This window comes from Peromyscus eremicus, chromosome X (assembly GCF_949786415.1).
Source record: "Peromyscus eremicus chromosome X, PerEre_H2_v1, whole genome shotgun sequence".
NCBI lineage: Eukaryota > Metazoa > Chordata > Mammalia > Rodentia > Cricetidae > Peromyscus > Peromyscus eremicus.
This window is the reverse complement of record NC_081439.1, coordinates 52,123,730-52,134,095: the sequence shown is the minus strand read 5'-3', so window position 1 is coordinate 52,134,095 and position 10,366 is coordinate 52,123,730. Positions and strand designations below refer to the sequence as shown.

Here is a 10,366-nt window from a genome sequence, read left to right as displayed (position 1 = left end):
GTCATTTTAAATTCTATGTCCTGCATTTCAGCTTGGTAATTCACATTGGCAAACATTCCTATAGGTCTGATGGGTTTTAGGAATGACATACTGCCTTGATCTTTCATAACATTTATTCTTTTCTTCTCGTGTGATGAAATCTGGGCATCTGGGCTTCTTTCGTTAGTCCTGTGTCTGAAAGAGACAGAGCAGGTTGAAATAGAAAAGAAGATTTAAGAGCAGAGAGGTTGGCTATAAGTTAGGTAGAATTAAATCGCATGGCCACAGGGGACTGGGCTTGTGTGCAGGATGTGAATCCTGGTCTAACCCTGAAGTTTGCGGTAGATCTGAGCTTTGTGGAGGATGTGTAGAGAGGAGAATCAGGTGGACTTGGCAGGCCAGAATGAGGAGAAGGCTGTGCAGGGTATGGGTAAATAAAGTTTAGATATGGCATAGGAGAGACCTGTGGGTTTTGGATATACAGGGAGATTCCTGGAAGAAGACTAAAGGTTCATATACAGTAGTATTTGACAGTAGTGACCATACTTGGCCTACTCTCTAGATGTAGGTTCTGAGCTAGATCTGGGTGCTGGGAAGGATGTGTGGAGGAGAAAATCATGCAGACTCACCCAGCTAGAACTTGGAGAATGATACTGAGGATCTGGCTGGGTGGAGAGGTTGGGTACAGCATCTAGAGATTCTTATTGAACATATAAATTGAGTTATAAAATAGGTTGGCTAATATATAAGTCTGGAACTCATGAAATGGGTACTATTTGAATTTTTAGAAGCTGTTGGTATATAAGGATGTGACATACTTCAAGCGCATGTTTTTCTCCTTTTCTTCTTGGTACTTTTATTAATAATGAGGCTCATTATGACATTTATGCATATGTATCATCACATTTTGCTATCAAATTTCTTGTCTACCCTCATCTTCTCTTTTATCCTACTCTTACTGGTACTTAAAGCATATAAATTATTTAGTCATTAGCATTCATTTTGTTTTCAGAGAATAATTCCAATAAATTACGTTTTTCCTCTCCATAACCAAGTTACAACCTAAAAATCCCAGCTTTCCTGATAAAAATCATGTTACTTTTAAAAATCTTGTCATAGATAGTTGAATAATTTTTTTTGTTTCACAAGGATAGCAACGTATTCACCTTATTTCAAATAATGGAAAAATTGTTAGAACATGTGTGGCTGTAAAGAACTATACTATCTAGTGAGTTATTCAGAATTCATGATGACTATAATATGAATGGTTTCTAGTCTTTGATTCTACAATGCTATGATTTTGTTTCTATTTCTACTAATCTTGACATTATTGTTTAAATTATTTTCCATATACCTTATATTCAGACATCCCAATAATAGGATCCCAATGATTTGGCAGTTAGACTCTATGAACTAAGTAGAGTTCTACTCCTGCAGGGAGGTGTCATTTTCCGTGAACAACACATGAGTAGCTGTCTTTGCTTCAAGCTGCTCAAATTCTAGACTTAATTAACTGTGGCTTTGTTGCCAAGATCTCATAGGAATACGTTGTGGTGAAAGATTTCTGGCTACCTTTCCACAAAGGAGGCAGATGATAAGAAACCTTCATAGAAATTCCCAGCTATGAAAAAAATCAACACTAAAATGACATATTTATTGGATTATTAATCATCTTTGTCATTATTCCAATTTCCGTACATGTGTCTCACTTATCATCTGTTCCTTGACTTCGTCTTTCTTTGTATTTTCCTTTAATTATATTAAATATGAACTTTAAATATGGTTCAGGTGTTTTGATCTAGTTATTAAATTTTCCAAATTTGAAGTTATCTTAAGAATTTGCTCTCTCATAACCCTCCTAGTTCCTCACCATCTTTGGTTTTAGAACTAAGCAATTATATCCAGTGATACTATCATCGAAAATTTTTCTTAATTTGAGTGTTTTATCATCATTTAAGGTAGATTTTTAAATTTTTGATTTTTTATTTCATTTAAGGGCATTTATTGTTTAAGACAACACCATATATTGTAACATATAAATCCTAAATTATTTAATGGCTTAAACATGATACAGGTTTCTTTACTATTGCTCAAACATGCAATATGAATGATATCCCTCAAGTGATGATTTATAGGGGTAAAATCCATTTTATTTAGAACTTCCAGATTCAATTCACGGTTTTCTAAATTATTGTGATAATCTCTATCAACCCTGTGGAAAGAGAGCATATTAATAAGGCCTGGATGCAGTAAAAACCACTTTCATTCACATCTTTTCATTCACATTGTTTTAGGTAGAGTCCAGTATTCTGGACACAATTAACCAAGAAACAAACTTGGAAATTTTGGTGAATAGATGTGTACATTTTTCCACACAGATTAATTTTCTGTTTCTAAAAGGTGTTTAAAATAATTGCATAGTTTTGCAGAAAATGGGGGTTGTTTTGGTCTCGTGGATGTTTTGAACATTTATTTTGTAAAGTTTTTACAGATTACCTGGCAACAGTTGTATCAAATTAGTGTTTTACAAGTGAGTTCTTTTTGGTAACAATAAGGACATTAATTTCCACATGTGGAAGGCAATTTGCAGTGATCAAACCCTTACTACAGTCAGTTCAATCTCAGTAGATGAAGTATCAATATCATTACTCGAAATATTTTTGCATGTTTTGTCATTCAGAATTACATTATTGCTTCTTTATTTTATTTTTTTATCATCCACAGTTCCCCCTACCTCCTCTCCTCCAACTCCCCCACAATCTTCCTCCCTATCCCTCATTCATTCCTCAGAAAATGTAAGGCCTCCCACAGGGAGTCAACAAATTCTGGCACATCAAACTGAGACAAGCCCAAGCCCCTCCCCCCTGCATCAAGGCTGAGCAAGGTATCCTACCATAAGGAATGGTCTCCAAAGAGCCACCTTGTGTACTAGGGATAAATCCTGGTCCCATGGCCCCACAAACAGACAAAGCCACACAACTGTCATCCACTTTCAGAAGGCCTAACCCCTGCAGGTTCCCCAGCTGTCAGTACAGAGTCCATAAATTCCCACTAGATCGGGTCAGCTATCTCTGTGTGTTTCCCCACTATGATCTTGACCACCTGCCCTGCTCATACAATCCCTCCTTCCTCTCTTCGACTGGACTCCAGGTGCTCGACCCAGAGCCAAGCTGTGGATCTCTGTATCTGCTTCCCTCAGTCACTGGATGAAGGCTCTGTGGTGACAGTTAGGGTATTCACCAATCTGATTATTGGGGAAGGCCAGTTCAGTCACCCCCTCCACTATTACTAGGAGTCTTAGCTGTGGTCATCCTTGTGGATTTCTGGGAGTTTCACTGGCACCAGGTTTCTCCCTAACCCCGTAATGGCTAATGGCCCCCTCTATCAAGATGTCTCTCTTTCACTGCTCTCCCTCTCTGTCTCTCTCTCTACTCAAATATCCCATTCCCTCATGTTCAGTCTCCCACTCTATCCCTTCTTCCCTTCTCCCAGTTTAGCCAGGAGATCTTATCTATTTCCCCCTCACAGGGAGATTCATGCTTGTCCCTCTTAGGGTCCTCCTTGTTATCTAGTTTCCCTGGGGTTGTGGATTGCAGCGGATTATCTTTTGCTTTACAGCATGATTGCTTTGTAACAAATGAAATTTTAGAGTCTTAATAAGTGTGAGTGTTAAAAGATATCCACTACAGTATCATTTATGATACAGAAAAGCTGAAAACTATACAAAAAGTAGTATATATTTAATGTTACACTGTCACTAAAAGTAAAACATACAGAAATGCTCATAAGATCAGTAGGACACTGATTGTAAACATATTAATGCACACAACTGAAATGCTAGTCACCCTGTACAAATGCAAAATAGCAGTTATGGTTGAATATGATGATATTTTATTTGTGCTGAAATGTGATTTTATTTGTATGTTAATAAATATAGTTGCCTGGGGATCAGAGCTAAAAGCAAGCCATTTAGCAGAAGTCTGGCAGTGGTAGCACACACCCTTAATCCAATCACGTGGCAGACAGAGTCTCTGTGTGTTCAAGGACACAGCCAAGTATGGTGACACATGCCTTTAATCCCAGTACCAATCATAGAGAAATGGACGTCTGTATAGACAGGCAGGGATGAGGAAGTTATGTGGTTGGATTTAGAGCCAATGAGAAGGCAGAACAGAAAGGCAATAAAAAGACAGGACACAGGAAGAAGGTCTCTTTCTCAGGGGAAGGACGGCAGCGGCTGGTAAGCTTAAGGCTATTCACTAATGCTCTGATCTCTTGGGCTTTTAATTCTGTATTTGGCTCTGTGTTTCTTATTTAATAAGACCATTTAGAATTTCATCTACAGTTGAATGGTAAAATTTGTAACCTTTTACATTAGTTATGCATTTTATGAAATCTCTTATTTAATTGTATAAAAAATCAACCATCGGGGGTACTTCTACTCATCTCCCTAAATCATGTCATTAAAAAAGCGTTAGGTAAGAAATTTCCTTTAAAGTCTATTTTCTGCCAAACATTTTTGTTGTTAATTAGCCTTTCTAAAGGTATCGTTTCTCTTATTTAGTTGAAGGTTCCTTATTGTTTCTGCTTCTATGAGTGGTTAAGATCAAAGTACAAAAGAGAGCAATCAGTTGGAGCAAGGAAAGTCATTTACACAGAGAACTAAACAGACAATCTCAGAGTCACTATTGTGGTTAGAGGTCGGCATCATGGGATAAGGCTTTTCCAAACTGGGTGCCACAAAGGGGCACTTGGTTTTCTTCAAGTGAAGAGGAATCAGAAGACCAAAATGTTGGTAGTCCAGAGCTGGCAGGGATGGAGGGAGGGTGATAATCTGAGGAATTGGGGAGACATTTGGCCACTAGGATGAATTGAAAGCTCTACCTCTGCTGGGATCCCCTCAGCCCCTCTGCTCTAGCAGGAAGTGGGCAGCCTGTGACACCCAAGAACAGATCTGGGGCTACTAGATGCTCCAAGCTGGAGGTGGTTCACAACAGTTTGTCCTCCAATGAGATAACAGTACTGCCACCTAGTATTTCTGCCATGGTGCTGCGGTCCTTGACCTCTTCATGGCAGTTGGCTTATAATTCATACTTGATCATTGTCAGTTTCTTCTTAATAGCATTCTTGGAGGTTGCATAAATAATTTTGCTCCTAAGGGGTTCACTCTCAGCAGCCCAGAAAATGAACCCCAGGTCCTTCTTGCTCTTCCTGGCCTCATAGGTTGTATAGTGGAGAGCATAGCAGCAGTTCCTGTCTGTCAGCATCTTGACAAAGGTAGTGTAGGGTTGTTCACAGTTTGCCCCATGTCTCCTATCATGGTCTCCTTGCCCTTCTCCAGGATGCTGTTCTTCTTGTCCTCACTCAGGCAGAAGAGCACTACCTTCTTTGGTTTCTTCACTTTTCTTTCATTGAGAACTTGAACACCTTCATGACATTGAACATCTTGAAGATAATGTCAGACACAGTGATACCAGAGACCATGTTTCTAGAAGTGAAAGTGAGACAGAAACAGTCAGGGAAGTACTGAGCTGCCACAGCTGCTGCCAGGATCCAACTCCCAAACTTTTTAAAATGTGGCTTAAAATACTAGAAAAACATATGTCAAAAATGAGGAGTGTTGGACTCTATATGGCTGAATCATTAGTAAGCTTTTCTTGATGTTTGTGCTTATAATTTTTCAATTAAAAAGTTAAAACCACAAACTTGACAACCACACAAAATTAACCTCAAATCCTCACTATGCCATACCAAGTATTAGCACTGTGAGTCTGAATAAAAAAATAAAATCTCAACATTCTTACCTCCCCAAAAATATTAAAAAACCTTCGAATTTTTATGACATTGTATTAGATAATCTGTCACACTGTGATTTCATTCAATAAATTTTCTTTAAAATGTTTAGCACTCTGTACTCTATAAATTTTCCTCAATGAAAATACATTTCTTGAGTAATTACAAAAAGTGTTTAAATATTAAATAAATTAAAATATTCCATTATATGATAGTCCTGAGCACAGTGAACCCTAAATGATGCTGACAAATGGAACTATGTATTCATTTGCATAGACTTTAGTTGCAGATGCCTTTCAAGTTGTCCTCATCAGCTCTATGTCACAACTGGATGCAACCACATACACACTGACCTTTCCTTTAAAAAAAAAAAAAGAAACCTTAAGTGAGGTAATTTTTGGCTTCCTCTGCAGAGAATCTAGGTTAACATCCAGCTGCAAAATGAATAGCTCCTTGCATTCCACACGCCTGAGACCAGACCTCCCACTGTGAACTCCACCAATGTCATGCTTTATAAATGTAAAACAGAGACCTAATAGTATACATGATGCATACAATGAGATTGATCTAATTTAAACAAAATCAGGAGAAATCAGAAACATTGCATAGAGTTGACACAATTTAAGTAGTTGTTATGAATCTGTTTTATGCAAGTCTGATATTTTCCTAGGGTAAGACCTCAGTATTGCTTGCTTAGAACATTGCTCTAATGTCCCAAAAGATCTCTAAAAGGTCTCTATACTCCATTTTCACATGGCTCATATATTCTTTATCCCAGAATGTTCTGTCTAGAAACAAGAAACATGAGTATTTCACTGAACTTTTGAAAGGATTTTTTTATCTATTATCAACTAGTGATATCAACTAGTATATCAATTAGATATACTAGAATGATTGAATAAGCAAATATCTAATGACCAAATCTATTATTTCCCCATTTTCATATATGAGACCATTGAAGACCACAGAAGAGCAAAACCTGGACATGGTAGTTGAATAAATATAAAAGTAAAACCTAGGATTCCTGATCCTTGGGCCATTGTCTTGATTATGTCCTGTTTTGCCTTCTGTTCCTGGAATGGCCATAGAAACACATATCTAGTAAAAGAAGATAACTGCTATACCCATAACACCTAGCAATTTCTGCACCCAGGGAAAGAATTGCATGCCTTCCTTAGTTTTATGAGTTTTCTCTAGAGAGTCAAGATTTTGCCACTCCTGTAATTTAAAAGTGGCAGTTTCACCAAAGTCATAACGAGTTCTGTTTTGTTTAGTATATTATATTCCCAATGGCAAATTTCTATGCTAAACCTTCACATGTGATATTTAATTTAATTTTATCAACTTTAAAATGTAAATGTCACTGACTTCCCTATTTTTGAAGATGAGAAAACAAACCCATGAGTGAAATGACATACTGCAATTAACACATTAAAAGTCAAAAAGAATTTTAGCCTACATCTCACTCCACAATGTGTGATAGAATCCTCAATAGAAGGCCTTTTAGTACTATTCTTTTTCCCATCTCTTAGTTATTTAACTATTTTTATCATGTCCTTAGTTACACACACACACACACACACACACACACACACACACACACACCAGACCCTTAGGATATAGGAGCTTGGAAAATGAGAAATCATAACACTATTTACGTTCACTCCTTACAACAAAAATTTGATAGACAACTTTAAAGTTCAAAATTAAATTTTATTTTTCTATTAAACAAAACCAACTAAAAATACACTTTTACATAGGTCACCAGCCAAGTGAAAATTTTCTAAGAATCAACTTCTTTGCTGTTATGAAAATGCTATGGTATCACAGAAATCAGATGAGGGATTTTTCTGCACCCTTCTTTAATTCCTTTCACTAATTGAAAGCTACATAGATAAACAAAGGTAAAGGGTAAATGCTTCCACATAAGTAAAGAATATGAGATTTGTGTGTCCAAAGAAGTGTTTTTCAGGCAATGTGGCTCAGTGATGAAGTGGGAAAACATCAAAACTTTAAAGAACTCAGTCATTGGCTTGTATCTGTCACAGAGTATGTTTGATTTTCAACACCATCATTCTCTCTAAGTGTCTTCTGTGTTCTGTCTTCTTCTAAGAATATAGATACTGGAATAAGAAAATGTGTATTGGGGGCAGATGGAAATCTTCCTAACCCACAGATAGGAAACCTGGATTCTAGTTGAAAGCCTTCCAATAATTTATTGTATGTCTTTATATATTCATCTTTGCCCTGTAAGCCTTTCAACTACCCAAGTTGAAATAGATGATCTGACTTCCCAACTACTTCTGGTTGCTGCTATAACAAATTGTCCACCAGGCAGTGGTGGCGCACACCTTTACTCCCAGCACTTGGGAGGCAGAGCCAGGCGGATCTCTGTGAGTTTGAGGCCAGCCTGGGCTACAGAGTGAGTTCCATGAGAGGTGCAAAGCTACATAGAGAAACCCTGTCTTGAAAAAAAAAAAGTTGTCACAGATAAAGTGGCTTAAAACAAAATAAAGCAAAAAAAAAAATACTGCTTTCCAGTTGTATAAATTATATGTGTGACATCAATCACATTGCAACTAAATTAAAGTGTTTGATCAGGTCAATTAACTTCTGGAGATGTTAAGAGAAGATTCAGCTTCTTTGCTTGTTCTGACTTTAAGAAGTCACCTGTATTTCTTAACTCATTCCTTCCATCTTCAAAGGCAGATACTATAGTGTTTTATTTAATTCATAAACTCTGAGTTCTGGACACTTATGATTAAAGTAATACCACCCAAGAAATCATGAATAAACATCCCAATTAATTATTCACCTCCTCATCCAACTCCTCTTCAATGTACTTCCTTCCCTTTCTGCATTATTTTGTGTCTTGTTTTTATTCACCTATCAAGTCCAATTTGGGCTACCAATATATTCTTGGATGTGTAACCTTCAAATGAAACATGGTCAACTGACCAGGGGCTATATTCATTTTTTTCAGTTTATTTATTCTTTGTGTCTTTCACATCATGCCTCCTGATCTCATCCACACCCACCAAAAAAAAAAATAAGAGAAAAAGGGAGAAGGGGAAAATCTCGTCATGGAAGCTGCAGTGTGACACAGTGAGTCATGCAGTGAACCCCTTTATCCATACATTTTTCCATGCAGTAGTTCATCACAAATAATCATTGGTCTGGTTCGAGGCCCCTGGTTGTAGCTGAAGTTTTCTCCACTCCTGCCTGGCCCACAGTCAGGACAAATCTCTGTCTCCTGCCAGTCCCACAGCCGCTCAGATCCAATTAAACACATAGAGACTTATATTGCTTACAAACTGTATGGCCATGGCAGGCTTCTTGTAATATAGTTCTTCTATCTTAAATTAGCCCATTTCTATTAATCTATACTTTGCCACGTGGCTCGTGGCTTACGGGTACTTTACATCCTGTTCCTCATCATGGTGGCTGGCAGCATCTCCTCTCTCTTTGTCCAGCCTATACTTCCTGCCTGGCTACTGGCCAATCAGCACTTTATTAACCAATCAGAACAACACATTCACAGCGTAGAGAACATCCCACAGCACCTGGTCTCTAATACACCATCAATGCTGGGCCCTCATTGGGACTCTTCCTGGACATCTTGTTGCTTCCCTGTGTTATGGAGATCCTGCAGCCCTGGGTCCACAGGACCCTCTTCCCTTGTAAAAACAAGTAAATAGAAGTAAAAGAGCCCATAAAAAGGCAAAACTAAAAGGTATAGATACAGAGACTCACTCATTCATACACTCAGGAATCCAATAAAAACACAAAATTGGAAGTAATATTATTTACACAAATGACCTATAGAGTAAAAGAATGAGAGAAACAGAGGCAGAGACACAGAGACACAGAGAGAATAAAAAAAAATCAAAATTTAAAAATAAAAAAAAATTGAAAAGAAAAACCCTGATGTGACATTATGAGACAAGGAAAATCCAAGGATGCCAGAGTTCATTTTCTGTTGGCCGTCTACTGCTGGGCATGTGCCTACCCTTAAAAGTAGTTGGTTTCCCCAGTGAAACTGCCTTGAAGAAAACTGATATTTAATTTGCGAGTAATTATCAGTTTGAGATACGTTCTGGATTAGGGATGCTCTATTTCAGTTCTAGGACACCATCTGATGCAGAACTGTGCAGGATCTATGCATGCTGCCTCAGTCTCTGTGAATTCATATGTGTGTTGGTGCTGTTGGTTTAGAGGGCCTTGTTTCCTTGGTGTCCTCCATCCCCTCAGACTTCACAGTCTTTCAGCCTTTTCCTACTTAGGGTTCCCTGAGGCTTGAGGGAAGGGATTTGATGGAAACATCAATTTGGGGTTTTGAGTCTGAAATCTGTCACGCTCTGCATATTGTATGGATGTGTGTCTCTGTAATTTTTGCCATTTGTTGTAGGAGGAAGCCTCTCTGATGAAGGCTGAACAAGGCACTGATCTCTGAGTATAATAGAATATTTTTAGAATTCATTTTTAGTACTGCTAATTTTTTTTAGAATAGTGCTATATGGTTTTACCCTACGTACTTGAACTATCTAGGATCAGGTTCTTGGTCACCCACACAACGCCAATGTGTCTAGTTATG

The 10,366-nt window shown here is 37.8% G+C and overlaps 1 pseudogene; it reads right to left on the bottom strand.

The window, feature by feature from the left end:
• Positions 1-4,967: 4,967 nt before the first annotated feature.
• LOC131898756 (cofilin-1-like) lies at positions 4,968-5,463 on the bottom strand (annotated as a pseudogene).
• Between the last annotated feature and the right edge of the window lie 4,903 nt (positions 5,464-10,366).